The sequence below is a fragment of the Phaethon aethereus genome (genome assembly GCF_964289735.1).
Source record: "Phaethon aethereus genome assembly, chromosome: 10".
NCBI lineage: Eukaryota > Metazoa > Chordata > Aves > Phaethontiformes > Phaethontidae > Phaethon > Phaethon aethereus.
The window spans coordinates 12279087-12294232 of NC_138586.1; positions in this window are offsets into that span (position 1 = coordinate 12279087).

Consider the following 15146-nt stretch of genomic DNA (forward strand, 5'->3'; position numbering starts at 1 on the left):
ACTCTTCATTCTCTCAAGATGCAGAAGGAGATTGAGATGTTAAAAACAGTACATACACTTATGAAGCATCTCATCCCTGCTAGGCAAAGTATAGAGCTTTGTAACATTGCAAAGAACCATCACTCTCCTGACAGCAATTTGAAGATTTTCCTCTGGGATGACTGCATTTCAAAACAAACTCAAAGCATTGTAAACTTCAGAAAGAGCCTCAGAGACTTGGTCCATGACAGAGTGTGTCCCATTTGGCAGCCACAAGCAGCGTTTGTGGGATTTGAGAACCTGCCATGCCATCTTAAGGGAGCAGTAAATCTTTCAAGGGTTTGTGTAGGGTGAGGTAACAGATGAATGACAATACTGCCCTATTAAAAATCTATTTCAGAAAAACAAGCAAACAATATTGCCCCAAAATCGTCTTTGCAACTCTTCAAAAATATTTGGTTTTTGATTACCTCAGACAATTATTTTTCAGCAGTATCTCAGGCAGTCTGTCACCCAGGCAGATCCCAAGCTATTTGGCGCTCATATAATACTGTGTAGTGTAGCACTTGCTTGTCTCTGAGTGAGCTACTCCCAGTCTGTGCAGGTCCTGGGCTAATTCAACCTTCAGGGAACTGGCTCTTCTCTTGCAAGGGCTGCACTCTGTTACAATGAGTGGTAGCAACTTGTTTGGGTGTCTCTAACTCAGCATGATTCTGGTGTACACACACCCTGGATGCTTCTTCAGTCATAGCCTTTAAGTGTATGTGGGGCCCAACTGGCGCCATCTGTAGTAAACCGAAGACTTTTTTCTATGTAATAAAGAAATGTGTGCTTTTGACATTGACTTAGATATCTGCTTACTTTCAAAGAGCAGTTAGATATTTTTGATTGTGCGGTTTTGGGGTTTTTTTAGTACATAAAATGAGATAGCTGCACTAGGATTTTGAACCATCTGAAAGCTGTTTAATGCCTATCTTCTCAAACTACTACTGCTCCTTGCTGGGTTCAACAAGCAGAGCATCTCTTCTGGATCTGCACCTCTCTGCCTTATCCAAATTTGGCCCTAAGAAGAAAGAGAGCAGAAGGATATGAGTTACTGTAGAATATCTTCAGGCCGGTGTATTGTGATATAGTTCTCTATCTATGCCTACCTAGGTGATTTTCTATGCTGTGTATTAGTGTAATTCCAAACCCTTTCCACTGCACCCCCTCATTGGTGTACTCATCACTTAATGGTGAGGCTTATACGTCTGTGGTCATAGGTGACATCTAGACTTTTGTGATTTTTTTCTATATAGTATGGCAGACATAACAATGCATGTTTAATAGTCCATCTATGAGACTTCAGACAACAGAAAAAAAAATGATTTGCCACTTAAAAAGATCAATTCTGCAACAAACCAAGCATTAGGAATCCAATCCTACTGCTGCTGCACTATGCTGAAAAGTTCCATCAGGCAGCAATGTTGGCCCCTGGTGCTGGTGTAATTCTGCTAAGAGCTGTTCCAGTCTGTTAAAAATAGTTCTTACTATTTAAAAGACTAAGTACAAATTTGGGGCCCATCATGATACCTGTGTTTTTTTCACATTTGTCTTCCACTTAGTTTGCTATGAATACTCCACTGTTTTGTCCAACTATGAATTTTGATACTGTTCAAATTCCTAGTCAAATAACAACAATACAGAGTTAGCTTTTATTAAAAAGTAATAATGAAATCTGAATGACGCACATAGCCAATGAAGTGACATTTTATTCAGATGATGACTAGCCAAAGAAACTTAGCTTGGGAGGTATGAACTGTCAGTGGAGAAGTCTATTTAGGAATCTGTAAAACAGCACTGATTTAATGTGTTTGTATCCTTCTCTAACCACCTTCCTTTTGTCATCCAGGGGATGCCTTTGTTTTCTGTGCCTCAGCCTTGGAAGTCACAGTTAACTGTACATATGATTATGTTCCCCAAATCTGTCCACTATAAATAATATTAGATAGTGAAATCCAGACACATGACAGAACCATGTGGAGATACTGAAAAATAAAACTAATACAGGTCAGTGATCAATGTATTCTGTGATTTCTTGCCAAAATATTTGTTCATTTTTAAGAGGAACATGCAGAATTTCCAACCCAATATCCCAATGTATCACAGAGTGTGGAGTTTGCATTTGTGTGTATGAAGCATTGAATACTATTCTATTTAGTTTTGCTTTTGAATGTTGCACTCTAACCCATACTCCTTATGCAATTCCCATTGGTCTTTACTAGCTACGAGTTGTTTTTCCCCTTGCTCAGCTTGCCCACATTTGCCTTTTTTCACCTTGGATGTATTTATTTACCAGATGAATACTACTGTGACCGCAAATTTTCAAAATCTTGGCTTATTCCAGCCACAGGACTCATGACCTTCTACCTTCCCCAGCATGTTCAGATAATACACTGATAGTCTGTTGTCATATGTGATTAATATTACCTTTAAAAATGCAGTACGAACCCTGCAGTGTATTTTACTCCCAGCAGATTTATGTATAGACTGTTAACTTATTTTTGGCCAGTCTCCCACCATTAACAAACTAAAAAGCAGCCTATGCTGAACAGCTTGTATCCCCTATAGACACAGAAGTCAACATATACTTCCACCATGTGGAAGTATACATATTGGTATATGTATATATATATACACATATATATATATATAGTGGTGATCAGCAGTTACCTACCTGATGGTGATCAGCAGTTACCTACTATTTGGGTCCGATTCCATTCCCAGTAGGTCAGGAGAAAAGGGCTTGGATTTGAATCTTACATGTGAGGCCAGGATCACAGTTTCCAAATTTAACTGTGGAAAAATCCATCATACCTCACTTCAGTCCAGGAAAAACAAATATTAGTAATGAGGAGGTATAATTGAGAAGCCAGCAAAAATCATAAATCATACACCAATTGTTATTCCCAGAAGTCAGCATAGTCACGTAGAGAAACTGTGCCTTTGGAAAAGTGAATCAGTTGTGGTATCCTCTGTATCAGTGTTGTTACTTAACCACCTAGGGAGATAGGTAGTAGACATCAGAGAGGTTGGTAATGCATTTATGAGTAGTTAATTTAAATATTAGTGCAATTACATGTTTTAAGAAGCTATTTTGGATAAAATTATCGTTACTTGTCAATAGTCATTCAGCTGCTGCTGGAGGCCCTCATGTAAGGGTGCTATTCCCCCATGCTACTTAAGGAGTTTTCAATCAGAGTACTCCATGTCCACCAGTTTTTTTAACAAGCTGAGTGCCACAAGGAATGGGCCAGATCAGTCCTGTTGTAATGTGAGCAACAGGGAATGAGCTTGAGTGTCTCTTCCTGGGTGAGATCAAAAAAGGAAAAAACCTCTCTTTTTTCCCCATGTTCTGAGGATGGCAGGCAGAGATACATGCATCTAAGTGACAGAGAAGCATAAACCTGGCTCTTCACCCCTCTTCTCACTGAGCAACAGAACTGCTTGACATCTAGAGATGGCTGATTTATTAATTGTGTTTGACTTGCATTTATTGAGCTAGCAGAAGCAAAATCACCTCTGCCAGCTTCTGCCATTGTGGATGAAAGTTAATGATTTAATGTACCTTAACCACAAACATCCTGAATCTTTCAATTTCAAGACTTGCCCATTCCTGCAAATTACACTATTCCTTATTATACATGGATTTGTTATTTAAATGTATTTATTCATAACTGTGGTATCTAGTACTATATATACTGTCTTTTTATATATATGTGTACACATATATATACACACACACATATGCAACCTGGCACAGAATCACAAAGCTGTTAATAGCAAGTAGTACAAATATTTACAATCCAAATGAGCAGGCAAAACATGTTGTGCTGTCATGTGAACTTACTATTGGAAGCGTGCCATGCATGGCTGAACAACAGAGTATTAAAATTTGAGAAAATGCTAAATGGTGCTGATATACAAAGAGGTCCTTAAAGGCCAAAGACTCAAACAGATTTATTCCATGAAAAATACAATCTGTGTCCAGACCCTTGTACAGCAAGTGATTTAATCTGTTAATCAGTAAGACTTAAATAATTATTTTTAGTTATGACAACACACAAAAATTTTAGGCTGTTTTCAGCCATATGGAAGCATAGTATTTAAAGACATCACTGACTTCATAGATTCCATATGGGAAGAGGATAATACAAAGAAAATCAGCCAAACACAGAAAAGGGTGAGAAGGGTAACTGTCAGTGTGCATGACATGTTAAGCTAAATGCTTAGAATAAGAGTTGGTTCTAGAAAATCTGCTGGACTAAGAAACAACAGATTTTAATTTCATTCCCTTCTCTTCTAGCAGTATAACCACATTCTCTGATTATCTGCAGTTCGCTTTCTTCCAAGCCCTTCTGTATTTTGTAAGCTTTTCTGTAGCAAAGCCTGTTTCACGCTGTGTGTATGCGCTTTCCTAAGTCAAACTGAAACTAGATTATGGATGGGCCTGTTGATGCTACTGTGTTTCTACTAGGACAACCGTCTGCAGTAACCTCTTACAGAAATTATCTTCTAGTGAAATACCACTGCCCTAGAGTTCCCAGTCTTAATGAGAACTCTGCAAATTGGTGTTTAGTGAGTACCATTAGTAATCAAAATTAAAAAGGAGTTTAGTTTGGAGTACTGCAGATAAAACTAATTGTAACACCACCCCACAAGGAAAACAAAATGAAGAAAAGTTTTGGTAAAGATTCCCAACTTATGGTGACATATCTGCAAACCAGAGCTGGTAATAGGTAGCTGAACTTCCCCTAGCTACCCCAGATAAATAATACAAGTCCTCTGTATGTGTTTATTCTAATGTCCTAAGCTGCTTTGCAAACCTCAGGCGGGTTTCTTGAGTACTATGGCTCTATCACCCTTACCCACTGTAGGAGAAAAGGTTAAATTTTAAAAGAAAAGGCAACTAAGTTTCTCTTCATATGTTTGGTGAATGAAGGTGAGAGGCAACTGAGACTTTTACCTATTTCATAGGTTAAAAATATAAAAAAGCACTAAGTAAAAGAGTTTTTAACCTCTTATGTAAAGGATGGGATTTGTTTGCTCTTTCCCTCAATAATATTAGAAAACTCCTTTTCTGGAACCAGGGAACAAGACTGAAATAAACTTGTATTGTTACATAGGAAAATTAAAACATCTTTCCTTTAGTTTGTTGGAGTTTACAAGAGATAAAACAAAATGAAAAGCATGTCTCTCAAGACCAATATCCTTTCTGAGGTCTAGATAGGAATTTTTTTTTGTGAGATTAACTGAAAGGAGAACTTCGCAGAAGTCATTCCATATTTAGCTATTGAAAAATCAAATCCATCTCTCATTCACTAACATGTACTGGAGGATTAATATATTGTTGCAAAGTACTAAGTGTTCAGCTTTCATGTTACAATGCCATTACTTTTCCTTTATTGCCAAATACCAAGAAGCTGAGGTTCTCTGTCTGAACGTAGGAGAGGTTTTCTGTCATCTAGCATCATGTTTTTCATGTGGTAAATCTACCATTTTTATATAAAGACTGAGCAAGGTTGCTGTATCTCATTCCAAGTGTTCAAATGTTTTATTTAAACTCAAATGTGAAGGGATTTATGTTAAATGAAAAGAGATTCCTAGTGTACAAGGTAAAGAGGAAAAACACAAGGATGGTGGGAGGTGAAGTGCTGTATAGTCAGAATGAAAAACATTCAGGAAAACAGAGCTCAGAAAGGTTAAGGTAAAGGCCAGTAACACATTGCATATACTTTTCCTGTCCACCAAAATGGTAAAGAAACCACCAGGCTTCTTTAACTAGAAAAAGCTATGAGTATGTTTAAAGCAAATCCCTTTAGGAAATCCAGGGTTCAAATCACAAGAGATAAGCATTATCATGAAATGGAATTTTGTAATAAAAAGTAATGGATTTTTTTTTTTTAATAAACAAAATGTCAACTACGTGAAGGCTCACCTGTTCCATCACAAGGAATCCACCCCACTAGTACTGGAGATGGTCATCTTACAGTGCACAGTGAGCACAATGAGGTTCAGAGGAGGAAACCATAGAGAAAAATCAGAACTGTCCAAGATCTCTAAAACCACCTCTGCTTCTTTGAGTCACGGTGCCAAATTAATGACTAAAAGTTCACACAAAGGCTAATCAGCCCTCACTTTTCAGACTGTCTCCTTACAGCCAAAGATGTATTTTTACTTTTGTTTGAATATTTTAAGATAAGGTTGGCTTTTTTTGCAACATCGCACAAATAGGTCCTTCCTGTTTACATGGTTTATCAGATTTAATTTGAGTTGGGCCATACAGATGATTTAATTAGAAGTATGTCATGTATATTCCAGCTAGTGTCAATGAACTCTGAACCTTTTATTATTGTGTTTATGACTATTGACACATTATGTTGTAATTACCAATAAACTATCTACTGCAGAGACTCCAGATGTGATGTGCCTGAGTTTGCATGAAAAAAACTGAAGATATATTGCTGGATAAAGTAATTTCAAGTTCCATCCCTTGAACAGGGTAGATATGCTGTGTTATAAAGTTGTCAGAACTGCTTGATGGCTTACTTTATTTTCTTTGTATTATCTGAAAGTCATGTGTTTACTGGTACAGTTTAGCTTCTGCATAGGTCTTTAAGGTATTTGTAGAGGTCTCATTGACAACAAGAAAAATTAATACTTGAGGCACTGGAATACATAATGCCTACCTGGAAAATGGCGACTCATGGCATTCAAAGGTTGGAAGATGTTTAACCAAAGTAGACTGTGAGGGGAGGGTAGTGATGGAAGAGATTATAATTCCTCAGGATCAGAAACTGTCTGAATTGGAGAATGGAAATGTTCATGGTTAAAGTAAGAACGGTGTTGCCCTCAGTGCTACAATAAGGTTTCACACAAACTTTGTGATAAAACTATGCTCGTACGAGGAATTTGAATGTATTTAGATCACTATCCAGATGGAGATCAGTGATGAACAGTGTCCCCCAGGGGTCCATATTGGGACCAGTACTCTTTAATATTTTCATCAATGTCATAGACAGTGGGAACAAGTGCACCTTCAGCAAGTTTGCAGACGACATCACGCTGAGTGGTGCAGTTGACATGCCTGAGGGATGGGATGCCATCCAGTGGGACCTGAACAAGCTCAAGGAATAGACTCATGTGAACTTCATGAGGTTCAACAAGGCCAAGTGCAAGGTCTTGCACCTGTGTCAGGGCCACCTCCGGTATCAATACAGGCTGGGGGATGTAGGATTGAGAGCAGCCCTGCCAAGAAGGACTTGGGGGTACTGGTGGATGAAAAACTGGACATGAGCCTGCAGTGTATGCTCACAGCCCAGAAAGCCAATGGTATCTTGGGCTGCATCCAAAGAAGCATGGCCAGCAGGTCAAGGGAGGTGACTCTGCCCCTCTACTCTGCTCTGGTGAGACCCCACCTGGAGTCCTCAGCACAGGAAAGACATGGAGCTATTGGAGCGGGTCCAGAGGAGGGCGACCAAAATGATGAGAGGGATGGAACACCTCTCCTACAAAGAAAGGCTGAGAGAGTTGGGATTGTTCAGCCTCGAGAAGAGAAGGCTCTGGGGAGACCTTATTGCAGACTTCCAGTACTTAAAGGGGGCTTATAAGAAACGTGGGGACAAACATTTTAACAGGGCCTGTAGTGATAGGACAAGGGGTAATGGTTTTAAACTGAAAGAGGGTAGATTTAGACTAGATAGAAGGAAGAAATTTTTCACAGTAAAGGTGGTGGCACAGGTTGCCCAGAGAAGTGGTAGATGCCCCATCCCTGGCAACATTCAAGGCCAGGTTGGATGGAAGCAAGCTAATCTAGTTGAAGATGTCCATGTTCATTGCAGGAGGGTTGGACTAGATGACCTTTAAAGGTCCCTTTCAGCCCAAAGATTCTATGATTCTATGATTATGCACATAAAGCCTGTTTGATTAAGGGAAGGGAGAATGACAGTGTCAGGAAAGAACATTTTAAAAAAGGAAAAGCAAAATGGATAAATATTGCAATGAATAATGTAATGTCATGAGGAAGACAAGAAAGTGAGAAAAATGAATGAAAGGGCTGTCAAAGTGAATAGTGTTGTCATATTTCTTTCAAGGCAGAGAGGGAGAAACACAGTTTGAAATTGCAGCAATCAGGTTCAGCAAATGTTTCTTGGAATGTTGCAATATTCATATAAAACTGTCTATGGGATGATTAAAAAGGTCTTTTCAAGAAACTCTTAAGTAAAACCCTCCATGACTTGTTTGAATGGATGAGGAAACAGAGTCACAGAGTAAGGAAGAAACTTGCCCCTGACTCCCTAAAGGTGCAAGTGAAAGAGCAGAGAGCACAGTTACCATTACTTGCCTTGGACTTTTTCTTCAAGACTTTGCCAGTCCCTGGCCATCTATCAGCAGAATAATTCACAGTAAAGACTTATAAAAGTTGAGGTGAGGCTGTTTTTACACATCTGTGTTCATTAGGGATCTTAATTTCTAATTATATTTTTGACATAGGAGGGTTTCTTTTACCTTCTTCTGGGGCATGCACTGATGGCTTCTGCTGACAGTATGCTAAATTAAGAAGGTGAATCACTACACTTATTCTCATGTTCTATTGTATAAAAATTTCCAAAGCCTGCCCAAGGTATTGCTCCATCTGGTTCCACCTGGCATTTTGAAACATGTTTTCATTTAATGCGTTTAGTATAGATTTACAAGTGTAAGGCCAAAAGCAGAAATGAGACTAAACTGGTGAGTAATTCACACCTCTTTCCATCATGTAGGCTATGCCTTTCATCTCAGGACTGATTTTGCTGTGGAGAATTTGAACTGTGTCTGTCCTATATATGTTGCAGTGTGTTGAGAAACCCAAATGTTTCTTGAAAATATGCACAAATCAAAGCAAGCTGGAAATTACCTAAGACGACCAAGTAAGCACTGATATCACTGAGGTTATTTTAAATTTCCTGCGCTTTTTCTTTTTAAAAACATGATTCACTGTATTCAAATAAGTTTGTCTCAAAGCCTGCATTCAGGAATGATATATTTCTAAATAAACAATTTTTTAGAATGATTTAATGATTTCATGGCTCTCCCACTCAATTTATTGGCTAAAAAAAATTTAAAATTTTTCGCTTCTGAGCTCCAAGAGTTTTAACTGCACTCCATGGCCTATCTCCCTTTAGTACTAAATTACAACTGCATATATATACCAAAAATATTTATCAGTGTTTACATAACACTTCTCATTCAGAAAGATCCAGAAGTACTCAATAACCTTGAAAAATTATAGTACAAACTGCATCAAAGCATACTTCCCCTGATCATTGAAATGAAAGCAGGATGCTGGACTTGATAGAGTAATCATCTGTTCTGATATGGCATATTCTGCATTCCTCTGTTATTGTAGGCTGCTCTGGGGAGTATATGCATAGAATTGGAAATGATGTATTGTACTTTGTATATAATCTTTATTTGAGGTTGTTAAATATAAGTATTGCAAAGCTGTTTCTGTCATAAGCTTTCTATACTATAATAGTTTCCTTTATTTGATTAGAATATTAAATGTTTGGCTGGAAGTATTGCAGGCCATTTGCAGTTGCTGGACCAGTTAGATACAATGCTGACCTTCATCTAGTAATTCCCTTGTTCAGCCACAAGCAAACACCTCTGGAGTGTAAAGACATTAATGAGAACTGTCTGTCATCTTTCTCTGAAGTACTAAAAAATGGTTTCATAGAGTGAAATTGTTTTATAGGTTGTATTACTGGCTTTAGATGAAGCATCTTCTTATTTTAGTGACTGCTAGAACTAGGACTCTGGTATGAACTTGAAGTGTTATTATTAATATATATTTCAGTGGACTTATGGGTTCCAATGAGATAGTGAATGTCCTGTAATAGTTCCTGTACAGATTCAGTATGGGAGTTTGTCCATGTCCTGAAAAGGTTATAATCCAAATAGGTTAGACACTTAAGTAAATAAGTCAGTATTTACATAGGTTGCATACAGATGATATGTTAAATAACTATTCTTGATACTTAGTGGTTTATTCCACATGATTACCCCAAGAAAAAATAATGCAAGAGAAATTAAAATGATTAAGACAGACATCAATTACAGACAGTGTGAGCTCATTTTTCAGATATCAGTGATCTATTCTAAGTATCTCAAGGACAGCATGTTTTGGGTGTGTAGTACTACCTTATTAAGTTCCTCACTTTCCATGGAATTTCCTTCACGTAAAAAAAGCTGAGGCAGAAATAACAATACAAAATGGACACTTGCACCCTTCCTGAGGGCTCCTTGGAGAGTAACCTCTCTGTGGTATAGCTGAGCCATAAGGATTTATACATGGCAATAAACAAACATAAAAATGAATGGAAACTCTGTTTGTGCTCTGAGGCACTCTACATTTTCCTGGGAGCAATTAGATAGCAGGAGCAATGTTTTATTGCAATTGCTCCCTGTGGGAGTTTTTCAGAAAAGGGCTGTATGCTTGGGCTTCTCAGCATGTCTATGTTTTACCAAACTGTCGGTGGTTTCATTTAGGCAAGGATATTTCTAAATTCAGTTTTATGTACCTCCAGTTTCACTAATGGTGTTAGAGATGAGTTGGGACCAAGCAAGTGGTCTGGGATTTCCAGTTTTGGATTCAATTCCTTGTTCTGCCAAATCACCCCTTCTGACCCTGGGCAAGTCTTCTACCATCTCTGGCTTGGATTTGTCCCAATTAACTTCTGATATTTAATGAGACACGAAGTAGTCACATGTTGGGATCACTCTGCATGGCTCGACCTTAAGGAGAAGGAGCTGTGGCATTGAGAAACTGGTAAAGAGCTGGATATCTGCACGGCTTGGCCTTGAGGAGAAGGAGCTGTGGTAAACAACTAAGAAGCAGCAAAGGAGTGCAGGAACACCTGCAAGCAGCGAATCCTGACTGTGTGAGAGGCGCATGGACAGCGCGTGATATTTTGTATATAGCCAATTGCAATAATGTGTGTAACAAGCTGTAACCAATCATGAGTGTGTGCACAGTAACTAAGCAAAAATTATGATATATATTGGAGTCAGACAAGACCATAAACGGCTTCGTAATATAACTCTCATAGAGTTGTGAAGTCCGTCTTTCTCCCGTAGTCACAGAATCACAGAATCACAGAATCACAGAATCACTAAGGTTGGAAAGGACCTTCAAGATCATCAAGTCCAACCATTAACCCAACGCCACCATGTCCCCTAAACCATGTCCTGAAGCGCCACATCCACACGTTTTTTGAATACTTCCAGAGATGGTGACTCCACCACCTCCCTGGGCAGCCTGTTCCAATGCTTGACCACCCTCTCGGTGAAGAAATTTTTCATAATATCCAATCTAAACCTCCCCTGGCACAACTTGAGGCCATTTCCTCTCGTCCTATCACTAGTTAGTTGGGAGAAGAGACCAACACCCACTTCACCACAACCCCCTTTCAGGTAGTTGTAGAGAGCGATAAGGTCTCCCCTCAGCCTCCTCTTCTCCACACTGAACAAGCCCAGTTCCTTCAGACGCTCCTCGTAAGACTTGTTCTCCAGACCCCTCACCAGCTTCGTTGCCCTTCTCTGGACACGCTCCAGTACCTCAATGTCCTTCTTGTAGTGAGGGGCCCAAAACTGAACACAGTGTTCGAGGTGCGGCATCACCAGTGCCGAGTACAGGGGCACCATCACTTCCCTAGTGATTGTCATGCTGTTGCCTAAGGCTTTCCGAATAGTTAATGGACAAGGTGTGGCATTTCTACACAGCTGTACCAGTCTTTTCCCCTTGAATATACAAAAAGCTTCAAGCTTCTGTATTCTTAACTAAGGCATTTGAATTAGTTTGACTGTATTTGGGTGGTATGAAACCACTGAATTCCTTGCCTTTGCTACTGTCTATAAAATGAAAAATGCTTGCTTTTTCTCTTCTCTTTTTCCTCCTTGTTATTCTTTCAGGCAAATATTGTCTTCAAAAATACAGGTCTGTACAAATGCAACCTTGATGATCATTCTCTAAATACAGTAGTAGGGCACTTTAATTGCTGTAATAATACAAATAATAACAGAAGCTCTCACTGTTTCTGTTTTATATCAATTGGATTACATTTCCTCTGCCAAACTACGGGGCTATTTAGTTTGCTTTAACACAGGAGAGGCTGTTAATTATGATTTTTGAATTAAATGTAGCATCTTATTTCCTAATTAAAGTTAATGTATACCTCTGGCAGAACTTCGAGTGATAGGAATCTGTCCAAGAGAATGATTGGCATGTGCATTACATGAAAGTGGTCCTATTATATGGGTATTTCTTCCTTCCCTGTTAAGTAACCTTCAATCTCTGTTCAAACTAAGACTCTACACCTACTGCAGGTTAATTCTTGTTACTGGGTGCTGAATATTGAGTGTTTTCAAAAGATCTAGGTGCCTGAGAACATATTGCCTGCCACTCTACATACGCTTTGCTCTCATGGGAATACATCAAGTGGGTAAAGCAGGCTACCTGTAGAATTCATAAGTTTACTGGATTTCAAGTGGTTTGGTATTTCCAAGGTGTCTTCTTTACATGCAGATTAAGAGTTATATCAGCTGGAATTTCTCCTCACAGTCCATCCCTGTTCCTGCCTGCCCTCATTCTAGCTAGAGTTAGTTCAGGTCGTAGTGCTTTGTTTTTCAGAGTTCTGATTCTGACATTTCCAGTTTTATTTATAATTAAGTCCAGTTGCTTAGATTTTTTGACATTAATTTAAGTACAACTGTCTCCGCAACTTGCCCACACTGTCATCATGCCTAAGAGAGCAAAAAATCAATAGAAATATACAGCACTTATGTTGTCACAAGAAATTATTTCCTTTTCAAACATCACCTTCCCTCAACAAAATGATCCAAACTATGTGATTCTAAATGTTTTGTTATTGCCACCTTACACTGATCTTTTCTCCTAGTTTTTGCAGGGAGAATGTAATGCTATGGCTCTTTGTGGATGCTGAATGCAGAAGATTACCATTGTACCTATGGCTTTTGTCTTCAGATAAGGCTGACTTCTAAAATCTGTTTTCAGGAATAAACAATATGGTGGCATTTTTGTAGACTGAGCCAGAAAGATTCTCTTATTTTAAGACAGAAGAATGACAGCTATTGATCTCAGAAGGAAAGCTTAATCAAAGCTTAATTCTTATAATTAAGTCTTCAAAATTGATATATGACACATTCAAGCATGCCATTTTTAATTTAATTATTTTCTAAGGATTGAAAGAGTAACTCTGATTAAGAAAGTACAGTATTCCAAGCAAAACTTCCAGAACCACACCAAGAATTCTCTGCCTGTGATGTTGCAAGAGCCATGTAGGCCCTGGAAGTTACAGCAACACTACAGCAGGAACAAAATATGACCTTATGAAAGCTGGGCTTGTTCTTCTCTCTGCGTTTCCTTGCAAAGGGAGTTGGGACACAGGGCTGAAGGCTGCATGGAGAAGGACCGGAACGAGACCTTGACTTATTGCATCATGTTGAATTATTCCTGTTTGAAAAGAATTTCACACTAGTGTTGTATTAGATATCATCTTTGTATAAGGGAGAATGTACCTTCTTGAAAATAATTCCCAAGGAGGAATTTGTCTGTATTTTCTCACCGGCACAGTAAAACAAAGCACACATTTTACCCCTATGGCTCTGATGCTTGCTGCCCTCATCCTTACCCTCTGTTGAAATGAAAACAGGAGTGACGCTCAAACTCTGAACCCCTAGTACTAATCTGAGTCTGTATTTTCAGACCTCTGGCCTCAGTAACAAGTGCCAGCAGGTTTACTTTCTTTTGTTACACTTGGACCTGAGATTCTTCACTTAGAGTGGTCTAGGCAGGTAAATATATTGTGTATAATATTTTTCCTCCCTAATTTTCTAACAGTTTTCAACATTGTAGAAAATTAAAATATTGAATAGAGGTTGCCCCATTCCACTTAACCTAGCTGCGGTCTCTGCAAAAACGATATATTATATTTTTCCTCCTAAAGTAATTCTGATTCTTGCTGACAGGATGCATTCACTTTCCTCCAGCATAGTAGCTCTGGGCCAAATCAGTTCATAGCTGCATAGGGCATGTTCTCTTGCTGAATGGCTGGAAATGTTCCATGTAGCAGAAAGCGAATTCATTCTGGATCTAATATGTTCACTACCAGCACGGTGCAGATTTACAGTATTGTTTAGTAATTCTGAGCTCATAATAAAGATGTGGCATAAATGCAGAATGCATTTAAGTGCCGGTATATCTCAGTAATAGTAGTTTCATTACATGACATGTGTATCCCTCATAATTTTGCTCAGAACTGCACAAAAGAAGTTTTGTGCAGAGGTCAGAGGAATTCTTTTAATTCCCAGGGGCTTTAATTTGGAAGCGGTTTAAAAAGAATGAAAAAGAAATACTTTTCCAAATATATTCCTGAAATATGGCCCCTTTTATTAACTAAAAAATTGATACTAGAACAATTAATAGAGGTTAAAATAATGTACATTAACATGAACGTAAAGCCCCATCAGAGAGATGACAGCCCCATCAGAGAAGATAAAATACTAACTATTTACCGGGATTTGCTATGACAAAATGTATTTTGACAACAAAGATCATGAACTGCTTCCGGCATTTATAGAAATTACAATGAATGAATCAGCTGCTAATCCACAGCTTGAGGCAATCTGATTTTACAGATGACATTTTGAATAAGTGACACTTATATTTAAACCACATGGACTTTCCTATGGAATCTTTTTCCAAACATTTTGCTCACCTTGCTGTAAACCACTGTCATTTTGAATATAGCTTCATTTCACCAAGTCCCAGACAACCAAAATGTTCATTAAACATTTTAAAATAATTATTTCTAAGCATTTCTGATGACTGTGAGGTTGTGAAAGAAAAGCTTCTGAAATTGTATTTGTGTAACTCCACTGAGTTCTTCTAATGCTGGGCAGCTCTGTCTTTTTAATATGTAACTACAGTTATTTGAAAGACTATCGCACCTCAACATGTAGAAGGTCAAGGGAGAAGAGGAAATAATTCCATAACATTAATATCTGTTGAAAACAATAGACTTTTTTTACTTTTATGTAAGTACCAGTTTAACACTAGCTGCCCTTTC